The sequence below is a fragment of the Triticum urartu genome, chromosome 4A (assembly GCF_056163025.1).
Source record: "Triticum urartu cultivar PI428250 chromosome 4A, HENAU_Tu73, whole genome shotgun sequence".
NCBI classification, from domain to species: Eukaryota; Viridiplantae; Streptophyta; class Magnoliopsida; order Poales; family Poaceae; genus Triticum; species Triticum urartu.
In genome coordinates, this window is record NC_141876.1 from 14,382,161 (window position 1) to 14,388,677 (window position 6,517).

The window sequence follows — 6,517 nt, forward strand, 5'->3', positions numbered from 1 at the left end:
GGGGCTGCGCCCCTTCCTTGTTTCCTACTCCTACTGCATGGAAGGACTCCTAGTTGGACTAGGAAAGGGGGAATCCTACTCCCGGTGGGAGTAGGACTCCCCTAGGGCGCGCCATAGAGAGGGCCGGCCCTCCCCTCCTCCACTCCTTTATATACGGGGGCAGGGGGCACCCCATAGACACACAAGTTGATCTTCATGATCGTTCCTTAGCCGTGTGCGGTGCCCCCCTCCACGATATTACACCTCGGTCATATTGTAGCGGTGCTTAGGCGAAGCCCTGCGACGGTTGAACATCAAGATCGTCACCACGCCGTCATGCTGACGGAACTCCTCCCCGAAGCTTTGCTGGATCGGAGCCCGGGGAGCGTCATCGAGCTGAACGTGTGCCAAGAACTCGGAGGTGCTGGAGTAACGGTACTTGGATCGGTTGGACCAGGATGACGTAACTACTTCCTCTACGTTGCGTCAACGCTTCCGCTTCGGTCTACGAGGGTACGTAGACAACACTCTCCCCTCTCGTTGCTATGCATCACCATGATCTTGCGTGTGAGTAGGATTTTTTTTTTGAAATTACTACGTTCCCCAACAGTGGTATCAGAGCCTTGGTTTTATGGTTTGATGTTATATGCACGAGTAGAACACAAGTGAGTTGTGGGCGATATAAGTCATACTGCCTACCAGCATGTCATACTTTGGTTCGGCGGTATTGTTGGATGAAGCGGCCCGGACCGACATTACGCGTACGCTTACGCGAGACTGGTTCTACCGCTGTGCTTTGCACACAGGTGGCTGGCGGGTGTCAGTTTCTCCAACTTTAGTTGAACCGAGTGTGGCTACGCCCGGTCCTTGCGAAGGTTAAAACGGCATCAACTTGACAAACTATCGTTGTGGTTTTGATGCGTAGGTAAGGTTGGTTCTTGCTTAAGCCCGTAGCAGCCACGTAAAACTTGCAACAAACAAAGTAGAGGACGTCTAACTTGTTTTTGCAGGGCATTTTGTGATGTGATATGGTCAAGACATGATGCTAAATTTTATTGTATGAGATGATCATGTTTTGTAATTGAGTTATCGGCAACTGGCAGGAGCCATATGGTTGTCGCTTTATTGTATGCAATGCAATCGCCCTGTAATGCTTTACTTTATCACTAAGCGGTAGCGATAGTCGTAGAAGCATAAGATTGGCGAGACGACAACGATGCTACGATGGAGATCAAGGTGTCGCGCCGGTGACGATGGTGATCATGACGGTGCTTCGGAGATGGAGATCACAAGCACAAGATGATGATGGCCATATCATATCACTTATATTGATTGCATGTGATGTTTATCTTTTATGCATCTTATCTTGCTTTGATTGACGGTAGCATTATAAGATGATCTATCACTAAATTATCAAGAAGTGTTCTCCCTGAGTATGCACCGTTGCCAAAGTTCGTCGTGCCCAGACACCACGTGATGATCGGGTGTCATAAGCTCTACGTCCATCTACAACGGGTGCAAGCCAGTTTTACACACGCAGAATACTCAGGTTAAACTTGACGAGCCTAGCATATGCAGATATGGCCTCGGAACACGGAGACCGAAAGGTCGAGCGTGAATCATATAGTAGATATGATCAACATAATGATGTTCACCATTGAAAACTAATCCATTTCATGTGATGATCGGTTATGGTTTAGTTGATTTGGATCACGTGATCACTTAGAGGATTAGAGGGATGTCTATCTAAGTGGGAGTTCTGAAGTAATATGATTAATTGAACTTAAATTTATCATGAACTTAGTCCTGGTAGTATTTTGCAAATTATGTTGTAGATCAATAGCTCGCATTGTTGCTTCCCTGTGTTTATTTTGATATGTTCCTAGAGAAAATTGTGTTGAAAGATGTTAGTAGCAATGATGCGGATTGGATCCGTGATCTGCGGTTTATCCTCATTGCTGCACAGAGGAATTATGTCCTTGATGCACCGCTAGGTGACAGGCCTATTGCAGGAGCAGATGCTGACGTTATGAACGTTTGGCTAGCTAAATATGATGACTACTTGATAGTTTAGTGCACCATGCTTAACGGCTTAGAATCGGGACTTCAAAGACGTTTTGAATGTCATGGACCATATGAGATGTTCCAGGAGTTGAAGTTAATATTTCAAGCAAATACCCGAGTTGAGAAATATGAAGTCTCCAACAAGTTCTATGGCTAAAAGATGGAGGAGAATAGCTCAAGCAGTGAGCATGTGCTCAGATTGTCTGGGTACTACAATCACTTGAATCAAGTGGGAGTTAATCTTCCAGATAAAATAGTGATTGACAGAATTCTCTAGTCACCATCACCAAGTTAGTAGAACTTCGTGATGAACTATAATATGCAAGGGATAACGGAAACAATTCCCAAGCTCTTCGTGATGCTGAAATCGACGAAGGTAGAAATCAAGAAAAACAACAAGTGTTGATGGTTAACAAGACCACTAGTTTCAAGAAAAGGGCAAAGGGAAGAAGGGGAACTTCAAGAAGAACAGCAAGCAAGTTGCTGCTCAAGTGAAGAAGCCAAAAGTCTGGTCCTAAGCCTGAGACTAAGTGCTTCTACTGCAAAGGGACTGGTCACTGGAAGTAGAACTGCCCCAAGTATTTGGCGGATAAGAAGGATGGCAAAGTGAACAAAATTATATTTGATATACATGTTATTGATGTGTACTTTACTAGTGTTTATAGCAACCCCTCAGTATTTGATACTGGATCAGTTGCTAAGAGTAGTAACTCGAAACAGGAGTTGCAGAAAAAAACAGAGACTAGTTAAGGGTGAAGTGACGATGTGTGTTGGAAGTGGTTCCAAGATTGATATGATCATCATCGCACACTCCCTATACTTTCGGGATTAGTGTGGAACCTAAATAAGTGTTATTTGGTGTTGAGCATGAATATGATTTGATCATGATTATTGCAATACAGTTATTCATCTAAGTAAGAGAATAAATTGTTGTTCTGTTTACATGAATAAAACCTTCTATGGTCATACACACCAACGAAAATGGTTTGTTGGATCTCGATCGTAGTGATACACATATTCATAATATTGAAGCCAAAAGATGCAAAGTTAATAATGATAGTGCAACTTATTTGTGGCACTGCCGTTTATGTCATATTGGTATAAAGCGCATGAAGAAACCATGCTAATGGACTTTTGGAATCACTTGATGCTTGCGAACCATGCCTTATGGGAAAGATGACTAAAATTCCGTTCTTCGGAACAATGGAGCGAGCAACTGACTTATTGGAAAGAATACATACTGATGTATGCAATTCAATGAGTGTTAAGGCTCACGGCAAGTATCGTTATTTTCTGAACTTCACAGATGATTTGAGCAGATATGGGTATATCTACTTGATGAAACATAAGTCTGAAACATTTGAAAAGTTCAAAGAATTTCATAGTGAAGTGGAGAATCATCGTAACAAGAAAATAAAAGTTTCTACAATATGATCGCAGAGGTAAAATATTTGAGTTACGAGTTTGGCCTTCAGTTAAAACAATGTAACATAGTTTCACTACTCACGCCACCTGGAACACCACAACATAATGGTGTGTCCGAACGTCATAACCGTACTTTATTGGATATAGTGCAATCTATGATGTTTCTTACCGATTTACCACTATAGTTTTGGGGTTATGCATTAGAGACAGCTGCATTCACGTTAAAAGGGCACCATCTAAATCCGTTGAGACGACACCGTATGAACTGTGGTTTGGCAAGAAACCAAAGTTGTCGTTTCTTAAAGTTTGGAGTTGCGATGCTTATGTGAAAAAGTTTCGTCTCGATAAGCTCAAACTCAAATCGAAGAAATATGTCTTCATAGGATACCCAAAGGAGACTGTTGGGTACACCTTCTATCACAAATCCGAAGGCAAGACTTTTGTTGCTAAATTCGGAGTTTTTCTAGAGAAGGAGTTTCTCTCGAAAGAAGTGAGTGGGAGGAAAGTAGAACTTGATAAGGTAATTGTATCTTCTCCCGAATCGGAAAGTAGTTCATCACAGAAATCAGTTCCAGTGATGCCTACACCGATTAGTGAGGAAGCTAATGATGATGATCATGTAACTTCAGATCAAGTTACTACCGAATCTTGTAGGTAAACCAGAGTGAGATCCGCACCAGAGTAGTATGGTAATCCTGTTCTGAAAGTCATGTTACTAGACCATGACGAACCTACGAACTATGAGGAAGCGATGATGAGCCCAGATTCCGATAAATGGCTTGAGGCCATGAAATCTGAGATAGGATCCATGTATGAGAACAAAGTGTGGACTTTGGTTGACTTGCCCGATGATCGGCAAGCCATAGAAAATAAATGGATTTTCAAGAGGAAGATGGACGCTGATAGTAGTGTTACTATCTACAAAGCTAGAATTGTCGCAAAAGGGTTTCGACAAGTTCAAGGTGTTGACTACGATGAGATTTTCTCACTCGTATCTATGCTTAAGGTCTGTCCGAATCATGTTAGCAATTGCCGCATTTTATGAAATCTGGCAAATGGATAAACAAAACTGCATTCCTTAATGGATTTACTAAAGAAGAGTTGTATACGATGCAACTAGAAGGTCTTGTCGATCCTAAAGGTGTTAACTAAATATGCAAGCTCCAGCGATCCATCTATGGACTGGTGCAAGAATCTCGGAGTTGGAATGTACGCTTTGATAAGTTGATCAAAGCATATAGTTTTATACAGACTTGCGGTGAAGCCTGTATTTACAAGAAAGTGAGTGGGAGCACTACAGCATTTCTGATAAGTATATGTGTATGACATATTGTTGATCGGAAATAATATAGAATTATTCTGCAAAGCATAAAGGAGTGTTTGAAAGGAGTTTTTCAAAGAAAGACCTCGGTGAAGTTGCTTACATATTGAGCATCAAAGATCTATAGAGATAGATCAAGACGCTTGATAAGTTTTTTCAATAAATACATACCTTGACAAGATTTTGAAGTAGTTCAAAATGGAACAGTCAAAGAAAGAGTTTCTTGTCTATGTTACAAGGTGTGAAATTGAGTAAGACTCAAAGCCCGACCACGGCAGAAGATAGAAAGAGAATGAATGTCATTCCCTATGCCTTGGTCATAGGTTCTATAAAGTATGCCATGCTGTGTACCAGATCTATTGTATACCCTACCACTGAGTTTGGCAAGGGAGTACAATAGTGATCTAGGAGTAGATCACTGGACAGCGGTCAAAATTATCCTTAGTGGAATAATAATATGTTTCTCGATTACGGAGGTGACAAAACGTTCGTCGTAAAGGGTTACGTCGATGCAAGTTTTGACACTGATCCAGATGACTCTAAGTCTCAATCTGGATACATATTGAAAGTGGGAGCAATTAGCTAGAGTAGCTCCATGCAGAGCATTGTTGACATAGAAATTTGCAAAATACATGCGGATCTGAATGTGGCAGACCCGTTGACTAAACTTCTCTCACAAGCAAAACATGATCACTTTTTGGGTCTTAATCACATAGCGATGTGAACTAGATTATTGAATCTAGTAAACCCTTTGGGTGTTAGTCACATGGAGATGTGAACCAATCACATAAAGATGTGAACTATTGATGTTAAATCACATGGCGATGTGATCTAGATTATTGACTCTAGTGCAAGTGGGAGACTGAAGGAAATATGCCCTAGAGGCAATAATAAAGTTATTATTTATTTCCTTATATCATGATAAATGTTTATTATTCATGCTAGAATTGTATTAACCGGAAACATAATACATGTGTGAATACATAGACAAACAGAGTGTCACTAGTATGCCTCTACTTGACTAGCTCGTTAATCAAAGATGGTTATGTTTCCTAACCATGAACAAAGAGTTGTTATTTGATTAACGGGATCACATCATTAGTTGAATGATCTGATTGACATGACCCATTCCATTAGCTTAGCACCCGATCGTTTAGTATGTTTCTATTGCTTTCTTCATGACTTATACATGTTCCTATGACTATGAGATTATGCAACTCCCGTTTGCCGGAGGAACACTTTGTGTGCTACCAAACGTCACAACGTAACTGGGTGATTATAAAGGTGCTCTACAGGTGTCTCCAAAGGTACATGTTGGGTTGACGTATTTCGAGATTAGGATTTGTCACTCCGATTGTCGGAGAGGTATCTTTGGGCCCTCTCGATAATGCACATCACATAAGCCTTGCAAGCATTGCAACTAATGAGTTAGTTGCGGGATGATGTATTACGGAACGAGTAAAGAGACTTGCCGGTAACGAGATTGAACTAGGTATTGGATACCGACGATCGAATCTCAGGCAAGTAACATACCGATGACAAAGGGAACAACGTATGTTGTTATGCGGTCTGACCGATAAAGATCTTCGTAGAATATGTAGGAGCCAATATGGGCATCCAGGTCCCGCTATTGGTTATTGACCAAAGACGTGTCTCGGTCATGTCTACATTGTTCTCGAACCGTAGGGTCTGCACGCTTAAGGTTTCGATGACAGTTATATTATGAGT